Genomic DNA, 12,672 nt, shown 5'->3' on the forward strand with positions numbered 1-12,672 from the left:
ATTTGGGAATAACATCAGCCTTTATTTTGTTCTGGACACCACTGGAAACACAAATTCATGACGGTTGAGAGTTTCTCAACCATCTTTTTCTTTGAGCACCATTTTCTCCTCCTGCGCTTCCAACCTTCCTCAGACAAGCTTCCACTGGGCTAGTGGGCCGGATTTAGCTCAAAGACCAAGTCCGAGGGAGAAGCTTCGATGCGTGCGGCAGCGGGTCTTCCGAAGGAGGCTGTGGTCCCAAACTCCGGAACGCATAAGGCGGAAATGCTGCTACGTAGTCCTGAGAAGCTGTGTACAATCATCAGGGGAGCACTAGCGTCACAAAGCTATCTCCCCTGCCGCTAGCACAAAGCTGATCCTAGCATGTCTGTGCATTTTAGCAGCCGCACACACGGAGCTAGCACTGATGTCATCGCCCCGCATCCCCTCTGGAAATGCTAAGTCGAATTGAGATATGCGACACTATTCGCAGGGTGGATGTGAAAACGTAAATGCAATCCCCTCTTTGCATTTTCATTTTAATTATGACACAGTATCAGCGGTATTAAGTAGAGAAGAAAAAAGCGTTTTGAAGTATTGATTTTTCATTTTAATTTTGAGGCATTTGATGCAGCTACATTCTGAAAATGAAAAAGCATTTCTGTTAATCCATTTTAATTGTCAAATTAGACATTTCTAAATGAATTTTGCTACACATTTACCAGAGAACTTTTTGAAAACGGAATGTCAAATACCATTTTCTTCTTCATTTTCTTTATCATTTTAATTAAGTGACAGAATAAGCGGTGTTGAAAAAACAAAATGAAAAAGCATTTTGGCAGATTGCTTTTTCATTTTAATTTTGAGTAAAAAAATGCAGCTTCATTTTGAAAATGAAAAAGCATTTCTGGTTTTGACTTTTATTTTTGATTATGCTACAGAAATGCTTCCATAGTTCACTTGTGTGGAGCAGCAGGTTCATTCTAACAGCCACAGATCTTTTTACAAAGTGGGTTGTGACTAAATCTCTATAAACACAAAGAATAATGTCAGACATAACTTATGAGGGAAAAGAACTTTAGGTTACAAAAGGAAACGTGAAATAAAAATATGTAGAACCCGAGCAGATCTCCACAATAAGTAGTTTGTCCAAGTGGGGCTACCATAGTGTGACGTTATCCTCAGTCGAAAGGACCCTGAACGGTTATTGCAGGCGGAATGGTCATGGTACCTACAACGGTTCCCGTAAAAAATAAAGAAAAAAAACATTTGTGAAAACAAAAGTAATTTCCAGAAATGTTAAAAAATAAAACACAATGACAAAGCGGTAAAGGACGGAATATTTTCAATCCAAGGTTATTTGGCATGAAGCCATTCCAGACATGCTACATACTTATCACAAAACTTTTATTAGTTTGCAGGCATTTCAAACATCTTAAAAAACTAAAAATGTCATCCTCCAATCAGCGATGTCCCATCGTATCTTTTCTGCTTTCTTATTGTGCTTTGTTTTCAACATTTCTTTTGTATTTCTGGAAATTACTTTTGTTTTCCTAAACATTTTATTTGAATTTCATTCCTTTTTTTTTAATATTGGTTTCTGGAATTTAGTTTTGATTTCTAAAATGTAATGTTTTTTATTATTCAATTTGCTTTTTTAATCGTCATTGCGATCTTTAAAATGGTCTTGTCATCTAGATTGACACCATTTTTTTGGAGCGTTGAAATAAAATTTGGTTCAAAATTATGAAAAAAACAAGAGTGGATCCCCTTAATCCCTTCAGGCATGGAATTAAATATTTAACTCAGCAAGCTCTCACAGAAAAACAACACCTGAAAACATCTGCGGAGGTAAAAAGAGTTAGCGACCCTCAAGATATACTACAACCAAGCGAAAAAAGCTTTCTGAATTTAGGATCCTGACAACGGCGGAGTTAAAAAGGCACATTTTGTCATAAATAAAACATACGCGGGCAACACACACAACCCCCCCACCACCACCACCAACAAAAAGTCCCAAGAGACAGATGGGATGCTGTTTGTGAACTCATGCTTTGCACAGCAAAGGAGGCTATAGCACTGCGTCACTGCGACTCCAACTACATTCCCACATCCAGCCCCACATCCAGCAAGGACTAGTCCTGTTTAAAAATTCATTAATTTACAGCAAAAATAGATTAAAGGGCCCAACTGCAGCAACCTAAAAATTTGGCTGGTGAATTGCATTAATAATGGAAGTGAGCATCCCAAACCTCAAGGCCCAGGCTCAGAGGCATGGCTTTGGTTTTGTTACGCTTTATAATGGAGCATCATTTACATTTTTTAGAAGTATCGCAGCTTTTTGATGCTTGTTTATAATTGCATTGTTTTACATGCAAATTGGCTAACAATTGATAGTCATTAAAGCCTAACTGGTAAGAGTGCAACTCTCCCTGCTTGTGTAAGACACGGGCTTCAACATGAGGAAGCTTTCTGCTCAACTCCTGCGTCGCTGGCGGCGCGGGGACCCAGTTCAATCCAAACAACGGCACATAAAAGGTGATCATCCCTTTCTTGTCTCTCACATCTTCCTTTTTTTTTTTTTAAATCACAGGGATGCTTTACTAACTGAATCAAAGAGGATTTCCACTAGATAAAAGGATTTGCAGCATTAGAATTTAAATTGCGTGATACTTTACCAGGGGACACGACAGAGGTCGCATTGAAAGAGATGGCACAAAAAAAAAAAAAAACAGTAGATCCTGATGTTGAAATACTATCTGGTTTCATCCGACTATCCAATTCTTGGGAGTGTTAAACTATCAGGTCATTTTAATAAATCACTTCTAAAGGAGCTGATAACTGATGTGGCTTGAGGTAATTAAAGTGACCCCATGACCTGCAGTGGCCTGGCAATTAGAGGCAAATTAGAAGGCTTCCAGCTGAAAGGACATCTCATCCACACCTCCTTCAGCATCCACCGCCGTGCTATCTGCCTGCAAGACATTTCACCAGAAATCCCTCTGGAGGAAGAGTCTGTGATGAAGAGGAGCAGACAGCTTCCAGGCATCAATCTGAACAACAGAAGAGTGCTAAAAAAAATATATCGCAATGTTATGTTGAATGAAGTGATCTTTTTTTCAAGGTTAGCCGCTGATTCGGAGAAGTCAATGCAGCAGCTCTAATCATCTTCTGCTCAGCACGTCAAACAAAGATGACTTAAAGAGACTTTTTTCAAAGGGCGGCTAATGCGGATGATGCGGGTTCGTCAACATGAGCCGTGCAGCAGTCCGCAGACGTGTGCTTCACTTCCACACAAGAAGCACACAAAAGTATTAATATTCAATATTGCGCATTACTTGCTTAACAATACAAGTTGCCCTTGAGTTTCTTCCATCCAACTTATCCCGACAGACTCATTTGTAAATACGCTCAAAGGGAATGATCAAGAGAACATACCTTTTTTCTATAAATTAAAAAAGAAAAAATTAAAAGGCCACGAATACATCAGACAAACTGAGATGTCTGTAATTTATCCACAAATAACCCTTCATTCAACTTTCAAAAAGTCATTACCCACACTTGCTTCTTCAGCTAGCATTTGCTGACATTGACGATAATTGCAACGACCTTTCTGATGATAAAACACAAATCAGTAAAACATTATGATAGGTTCCTTCTCTTCACGTTTCACGAGATTCTCCATAACGTTTTAATGAGGCATTTAGGGGTCCATGAGTGATGTGCTGAAAAAGCCCTACAATGGCAATCAGCGAGTGAGTGTGGCAGCTGTTCGGCAATTAAAAAGCCAAATTACCCTCAATCAACACCATTTACAAGCACAAGTAAATCTCAGAGCCAATAATGATGAGAGAAATCTGTTCAGACAGCACTCATCTTGATGGGAATTAAGGGGGTGCATGGAAATCAGAACCAGGGGTGATCTGTCCATAAGACTTTTCCAGAGTTGAGACTGCAAGCAAGATCCCTGATGGAGATTTTCTTTTAAAACAATGTTTTATATCGATCATTTTAGAGACATTTTTGACCCATTTGATGGAACATTTGTAAGTATTTGATCATAATTGTCTGATAGTTGAGTTAAAAAAAAAATATTATTTTGATTAAAAACTGTTCTACGATTCCCCCATCATTGTGCTCTGACCTTGCGGTCACATCAAAAGTCCCGAAAACTGTGAACGTCGCACGTGCGGCGTTCACAGTTTTCGGGACTTTTGAAGTGACCGGGGGGTTCGGTCACCTGGACAACAGCTGAAACATGAAAACACGATGATTAAAGCTCCGCTGCAATGCTGATAAAAAACTTACAGAAGTTGAGACAGGCGAGCATTCCTCCAGTGTCTGCAAACACCAACTTGTCACGGCCTGCCGTCTAACCGCATCCTTCAGCTGACAGACACCTTCATGACTTACATGCGGGCATTATTTATTTTTTATTTGATTTTTTTATTCTTTAATTTCCTGCAGACTACTCACCGCCGTGCGTGGATGTGAACTGGCTCCCTTTTTTTATTTATTTTTTCTGTACTCCAGACGCCTATGGTTGTGCTCCTGAAAATCCCATCCGAAGACAAAAGCTCCCGCGCGGCGGCTTGTCTTTCCCTGCGTCCTCCGGGGGCACGCGGCTAAGCACGCGTGCAGCGACCGCCGCTGTGGTCACTTGGACTGTCCTCGCGACGCGACGCCCGCGACCCGCTTTCCTTCACGTGAGCTCAGTCTCTGAAGAAGACCCCGGCTCTCCGCTGATCTGCGCTCCGCTGATAAGCCACCGGAACTACTTCCAGCGCCAGCCGGAGCACGTTGAAGATGAATTCATGCACCACAATAGGAAAAATGAATTCACATCCATGGAACTAGTCCCCGTTTCGGCGGCAGCACTGAGATTTTCACAGGGACGTGAACGCCGCATGTCAGAAATATTGAAAATAAAACACACATTTAGATTTTTTTTTTAAATCTGTGTTTGGTTTATTTGTCATATATGAATAGAAAATGAATTAATGTCGTAGAAAAACACAAAGAAATCCGCTCCAATTCTCACATTAACCCTCCTTATATCAACACTAAAATACTTACAAAAAGGCTAAACAAAGATGGATTGTTGTATTGTTAGAAAATATATTCCATATAGTGCATACCTGGGATTTCACGACTGAAGGCTGACGTGAAGTCACAGCGCACCCACCTGGACATGACAACACCAGTCACTGCTATTTGTACACGTCTTTTATCCAAAAGTTTGTACTTTTTCAGCAAATTTGAATACATTTTCTTGTAGTGTCCTTAGTAAAAAGTACTAAAATTTAAGCATATTTTATTAAATATACTTGAAGTATACTATAGACCAAGAGTGTCTAAGCTTTTTGCAAACAGATTTGGTGCTGTGAAAATGTGAGGGCCAATCATTCAGCCTACATTCTTTGCAGCCTCATAACAAAGGAAATGCCACACAGCCCTTGCGAATATTCCACGGGGGAAAATTGATCATGGAAAATTCTGAATTTACTCTCAGAATTCCAAATTTAAACCCGGAATTCTGACTTTAATCTCAAAATTCTGACTTTAAACTCAGAATTTGGACTTTAATCTCAGAATTCTGACTTTAATCTCAGAACTACGGAGGCCTGTGAGCTACTTCCTTCAGTTAGCTTTAGCAGCAGTGGAGTCATACATGCCGACTGGAACTAACGAAAGTGTCCTCTTTAAGTTTAAAGTCAGGATTCTGAGATTAAAGTCAGAATTCGTACATCAATTACGTAATATGAACATATGTGGGGCGCACAACGATACATAAAAGGTGCACAAAGTACATGCGTGAAAAGTCTGTTAAACGTGCGTGAAACGCTGTGGAAAGCCACAAACTTTGTAAGATTTGCGTAATAATTGCATAGAAACTACATAAAATACACATAACCTGAATATTTCTCAATGGACCAAAACTTTTGAACAGCTTAAAACTGAATTCATGTAAAGTCCCATCAGCCGAAACCCTCGACGGACATTTGCGCACATCGACGAATGACAAACGCGACAAACTCCGATGAATTATGTATATTACGCATGAATCACAAAAAACCTAAGTAGAAAATGCACAAAATGTAAGTATTGGCTGTGTGACCTTTAAATGCAAATGAACTGTTTCATTTGTTTCTATTGCGATGGGATACTTCGCATTTTTTTTACATTAAGCAGAAATACATTTAAACACATTTTTAGCAAAATTACTGTGAATTGAATCTCTGATTTGAAGACCAAAGCTAAGATTAAAAAGACTCTCTGAAAAATTAAATAAATAAATTGTCAACATGGAATCTGGATTCAGGTAAGATTTTACAAATTATTCACGATTGAAGTCTCACTCTAATCATTTTTTGATTTATTTGAAACCATTCCTGGTGTCTTTTCAATTATGATTATGCCATTTTTAGCCAGAATCAAAAAACGTGTGTCATTTTCTAGAACATAGATTCTGCAGAGCGGCAGGAGATCATCAGAAATTTACCTCTGAGTTGTGGGCGGGACGTTGGCACATAGTAAGCTTGCCCTCATTTCCCAGGATCCCTTTGTTTACAATCTTTACCGCTAGCTTACAGTCCCTCTCAATCTCAACCCAACATTGTCGGTGCAACAAAAATGGCGAGCAATAATGGATCCAGCCGTACAGTTTTGAGCCAGATGCCAGCTCAGACGAGGAAAAAGAAAGACAGATATGGATCTATTAGTCTACAAGGATGCATCAGAATGGAGCAGAGCAGGGAGGTTGAAGCCAACCAACTGCAGTACCTCAGTCACAGCTACAGGCTTTCTCCAACAGTTTTTTTAGGATTAAGAAATTCTCAGACACACAATTTTGAGCCTATTTTTCTTCATACATGTTCTCCATCATGAGAAAAAAGCCACGAGAACAATGTTAAAACATAAAAAACAAGGTTTTCATTGGAGTGCTCTCTGTAAACTTCTAAATGTGAACCTTGCGAATTGGATGGTAACAAAGATAATTGTCTTATTCATACATTACTGTGGTTTTGATTACAGGAACAAATAAATGTTTTCCTCTCATTTGGCCCTTAAGGCTCTGAAGGTCGAGTAGCCAAAACTTGTTGCCACAGTTTGACAACGGCTTACAACATAATTTAGCCAATCGCTATCAAGAAATTGTGCACAAAGCTCTTAGAAAGCGCTGGGGGCCGCACGTTATTGATTCTATGACAGGTGCCTGCAGACTAATGAAAAGTTGAATGCAGGCCACACTTTGGACGTGCCTGCTATAGGCCATGTACTTGTAGTGTTGGAAGGAAACTAACTGAATACTTCTTGAGACTAAATTGGAACAATTTAAGTTTACAATATATACACATTGTATAAAAGTGCATTTCAAGTATACCTTCTCACTTTTAGCATGAACAAGTCTGCCCACAATTAAATAGCCTACTTTTTGCTGAGGGTTGGCATACGTCACTTAAGACATCTCAATGTTTCCTTAACTCCAGAATTGATTTTTTTTTCTTTGTACTGCATGTCCAGTATTCTGTTAAGGTACGTCACATTTTGTTTGTCTGTTTAATGGCAGGTAAGGCCCAAAGGATTCAGAATGTTGAAGGTTTTCTGCAGCAGATGTTTCTAACCCTTGTGTCTTTGGTCAACCTTTTTCACTTTTTTAAATTGTTGCATTCATGCACGAAGCAAAAAGTCTTAATGAAACTATTTGTTCCATTTCTCTGTTTAAAAATATGTCCAATTAAAAACCACAAGTTCAGAGTGTTACTAATCTTCAGAATGTAACTTTCCAGCGTGAATCCATCATGAACAATCCTCTTTATCATCATCATCAATATATGGGGAGCTCCTTCAGTCAGTCAGTGATTCCTTCAGTCCCATCGCTGCAGGACGGAGCCTTTTTTTGAAGATTTTTCTTCCTGTCACACGCTACAACACCGCATAGATACTTGACAATAATTCTTGTTTTTATTCCATTTTTAAGAGTATTTTTTGTTATTTATTGTCTATCTACTGTTTGTGTTTGGTACAGAGGTGATTTCCTCTTTGCGTGATCAAAAGAGTTTTATTCTATTCTATTCTAAATTGTCAATATTCAACTGATAAGGCTATGAGGTGAATCACACAAACAGCTAAAATTTGGTCGGATTGTTTTTTAACGTGCACAGGTTACAACATGTTGCTATCTTTACTGTCACTCTGTCCTTTACACCTTAGATTGGCTAAAGCTGAGGTTTTAGGGTCAGGCAGTTAACTTTATATTGTTGTGATTATTTTTGTTTGTTTCTAAAGTGATTTGTCAATCTGTTATTGTCATTTCAAGATATTTGGTGAAGTGTATCATTGCAGAATCACCTCACAGCACTGAATCACTTGGAACCTTCTCATGGATCTATTCCTCACAAATTCAAAATGTGGAATATTTAGACTTTGTAGTTTTAAATGTGTCTGTGGTATGGCTGTATGTGGGTTTTTTTAAATGTTGATAATACATATATTTGCCTCATGACTAACCGTGGCTTCGACAACCTTCAGTATTTTTCACTTTAACGGATTAACACACATTAACATAAGTACATTTTAACATAAAATACATAAATGGGACACCTATTCTAACATTAATTTCCTATTTGTTGTTCCAGTAAGTCAATCTTTACTACATTATCACTTTTTCCTGATGTGTTTCTCACAAAAGCGACACAATAAAAGGCGTCTTCATGATTTTCTTGTGGGACAAATGTTTAACAAAGACTGTGTAAAAGTGTGTCTTAAGTCTAATGCATAATTCAACAATATATGCATTATTATTTTGTATCTGTGATGTGTGTTTTTTTTAAAAAGGTTAATTGTCAGTTTATCTGGCTTCATCTGTGTGCTTTGAAAAGCCTGGTCAGCTGACAACTCAGTGCAGGACTCGTACCCTGTTCACTGCTGCACTCTGCTGGTAAAGAGGCTGCATGACATAAAGCAACAGGCTGTTCCATGACTGCATGGATTTCTGTCACAAAAGGACAAGTAGAAAGCAGGCAGGCAAGCAAATATGTAAAACAAGGGCAGAAAGTTTTGTGGGAGGTGTCATCTGGCATCCTGCCACTAGATGGCGCCGTGACCAAAGACTCCTGCAGTTTTAAATTCCTGCAGGCTGATCTCATAGACATGTGGCTTTTCCAGACGCATTAAAAATGTAAGCCAGAAAAAAATTAAACGAATACACCGTGTTTGTTTCTGTTTCAAGCCTTAAACTGTGTTTTTTTTTCTGGGATTGAAAAAGGATTCAGACTGACGGGGAAAAAAAACAACCCTATGCGCCTGAATATGCCAGCAATGCTGGATTTTTGCCCGATTATGACGTACTTATTTCATCACAAAGTTTGCACGATTTCAGAACCTTTCCGTTGGAACTATTCGAGAGTCATAGTTTGAATGATCTGAAAGGAAACCCGATTCCGTGAAATACTGCAAATTGCGCCGTTTTTCTGCGCAGGTAGAGGGCTGGGCAGCAGGACCGGCTCTGCCCAGTTTGATCCAGCTGGCGCTACAGCTCTGTAGAGCTTCCACTTTCCAAGAAAGGAAAAGGACTGCAGTTTCTCTTCCTGCAACATATGAATCACTTTGTTTAGCTGTAAAAAAAAAAAGCCTTGTTTTATAACTAGACTGCAAATTAAAAACAATTACACAAAGAAATAATAACAATTATTATGCATTTTATTTATAAAGACTGTTCTGTGACATGTGACATAGGATATCTTTGTATCTTAGAGACTAAACATTAGGAGATCATAAAATGCTATTTTTTACTCATTGTTGACATTTGCCTTTAGCAAAAAAAAAGTAAACTTGAAGTTTATTGTAATATGTATACTTTAGTACAGTATAATTATAGCAAGTCTACTGCAGACCATGTATAAGTAAGGAGGTATATTAGGGGTGTAACGATTAATCGACTTAATCAATCAATCGATTTATATTCATATGCAACCAGATTGATCTGTCTGAGGCAAGTTTCGAATCGACCTTTACCATTATAAAATTGTTTCAAAATGAAATAAATCAATTATTCTCGATAATGAAAGGTACCACTTGGATTGAGGCATGGTAGCTTTATTTTACTAAACGACCAAGCGCATCACAGCGGACAACACACACATGATGAAAGCAAAAAAGAATCAAGCCAACATTCCAGTCCAATACGTGGAAACACTTTGGTTTTTGCAAAGAGGTGTGACCATACAGTGTGATACTATGGTCTAATACTGTTCCCTTTGGATTATTTTGATGTGGACAACTGTAGGCTGAACTTTAGGAAACAGATATGTGAACAGATTTGCCATTAATTCTAGTTTATTGTTTTGACATACACATATTTCATTTACACTTAATTACATTGCAAGAAATTGGAAAAATTCCCCTGCACTGTTCAGGATCCAGGTATTTATGTCACTGGTTAAACTTTTGGCTAAAGCTGACCTGGATCCATTTTATGTCAGTGATTCAGATTATTCAAAATGAACCAAAGATGGTATGTAAAAAAGTAAACTTCAAGTATACTGCCTCACTTTTAGTATAGACTAGGTAATTTGTAGTATTTAACTAGACCTTGATAAGGATGTTTATAATGAGCTTTTTTAATAGCGAATAAACAAAATTTGTTCATTTCAGGCATGACGGTAAATGAATCACAAAGTAGGATTTTATGTACATTAAAAAAAAGGTCATTAAAATCTTACTTTCGTTTACTTTCCAGGTGCTTAAAGCGACACGGCACGAGATCCAGTCATTTCTAACTAGGCCAATGTCAACCACCTGTCTAATGATATGACATGTGTAGCAGTGGTTGTAGGAGCTTTCGCTGAACAAAACCAAAGTACCACTGGAAGTCTAATTGACTGAAAAGGTATTTAAACGGCTTAGATGCAGCGTTGAAACAGAAACAAAGTCAGAAACTTTGGCTATTCAGACTGAAAAACTGTGTCAAATCAAGCCTGTACACGGAGAAGACCTTTTAAAAATAATGTCTTGGTCTTCACTAAGACATGGGAAGACCAGCAGAAATCTCCTAAAATTGCTAGTTTAGAAAAAGTGAGTGAGTAACACTCAAAATAGACACGATTTAATGCTGATAACCAGGTAAAAGACCATCTATTACGCTGTTGGAACAGGATAAAGTAGAAAAAATAGTAAAATCAAGAATTCAGCTTAGAGTTTTTATTTCCTCTAGAGCCTCCTGCCACACACAAGGACATGACTTCATAACTGACACGCACTAACAATTCTTAAGGGATTATTTCTACACTTTGACCCTTTGCAAATTCCTTTTGGGTCAGGTTCAATACTTAAACAGAAATGACTGTTTATCCCAACAATGCTCAGGTGTAGTATTCAGTGTGGGCGCCTGATAGATGACAACACTTTACACTACTGTTGCCAAGGCTTGAGCAATTTCAAATGAAGCCTGGTTCCTTGAAGTACACAGGGATGCAAACAAGCGTCACGCTCAGCTCTTTCTGCGTACTCTAAGGGTTGGGCAGCAGGACAGGCTGTTTTACAGTTTTTATCTTCTTAGGCATGATGCTACAATGTTGCACAATTTTTGTATTTGTTTTTGCCTTAGGTTATTTGGTTATGGATCATTTTCAATCATGCTTTGTAAAAATAAAGAAAAGACTTAATGGCATTTTTAAAAGTAGCCAGACATCCTCAGAAAATTCCATAATCCAGAGCCAACATATGTTTATAACTTTTGAAATGTATCTTATTCTGAGATGAAGAGCATACCGGGTAAGATACCAGGAGAGTGCTAATGATTTGCTTTCTTGGAAATAGGATGAAGCACCTAAATTCTGTTAAATACCCAGCCTCAATTGTGACGGGCAGAGAGGGGTGTGAGTAATGATTTGGGACTTCCTGAGAGGGGAAAAAGAAGATTTTCAAAATAAAAGCAGTCTAAGGTTTACTGAAAATATCTCCCTTGATTTTTGTCAAAAAGATAAAATACTATAAACTGGAAATTAACAAAAAGAATGCAAAGAATTTGGAGTCAACAATGTTCCATAAACAGAGTAACTTTTGTTTTTAATATGTAATTCCCCCCCCCCCCCCTTTAAACTACAACTACAAGAGTTTAAAACCTCTTTTTTTGAACTTATCAGGTAAGAAACACTTTCATTCATAAAGTAGGAAAGGAGTGTGGCCTGTATAACACCACTATCTAAATACTGGATTCTTCAAAAACACTCGCATTGCACACGCTGCACTGCTGTGTGTTTCAGTCCTGGTAATTGGCTCCACATTCCCCGCATGTTTAACATGTTTTCCTGTTCATAAAGACCCGCATCAAATGAAAGCCTGCAGGTTAAGGCTCCACTGGAAGACAAAAGGAAAGACAACAGTGTGCCTGATCCCATAACATTCATGGATAGTTTACAACTTTCTGATGGCTGAACAATGTTGTACTTCCAGTTAAGTTCTTTAAGCAAGTTACAACAATACCATTTTTTAAGTTAAAATGTCCTATTCTATTAGATTTTCACAAAGAAACCAACATAAAGTAAATAGAAATGTGAGCTCCAATGACATTTTAATGCAATTAGCCCAACACATTAATCACCATAGAACAATTTTTGAATAGTGTAGGAGAACTGGGTAGTTTTAAGTTATGATTAATAATAACTGTGTTGCCTAAATTATACAAAAAAG

General features: G+C 38.1%; 1 protein-coding gene and 1 long non-coding RNA gene across 4 annotated transcripts in view; one reads left to right on the forward strand and one right to left on the reverse strand.

Moving 5' to 3' along the window:
* Positions 1-4,937, reverse strand: part of LOC101156973 (forkhead box protein J3) — a 76,305-nt gene extending 71,368 nt beyond the window's left edge. Inside the window, exons 1-2 of one of the 3 annotated variants that reach the window (XM_023956507.1) lie at positions 4,456-4,566; positions 4,288-4,368 (exon numbers count right to left, since the gene is read on the reverse strand). The gene's annotated coding sequence lies outside the window, so the exon portion shown is untranslated. Of the gene's footprint in view, positions 1-4,287; positions 4,388-4,455 lie in introns of all 3 variants that reach the window. The other 2 variants (XM_023956504.1, XM_023956503.1) reach the window with 2 other exon arrangements.
* Positions 1,655-4,935, forward strand: LOC110015342. Its single transcript, XR_002290527.2, has 2 exons — positions 1,655-4,025; positions 4,447-4,935. It is a non-coding gene; the product is annotated as an uncharacterized LOC110015342 (long non-coding RNA).
* Positions 4,938-12,672: the final 7,735 nt, after the last annotated feature.

This window comes from Oryzias latipes, chromosome 7 (genome assembly GCF_002234675.1).
Source record: "Oryzias latipes chromosome 7, ASM223467v1".
NCBI lineage: Eukaryota > Metazoa > Chordata > Actinopteri > Beloniformes > Adrianichthyidae > Oryzias > Oryzias latipes.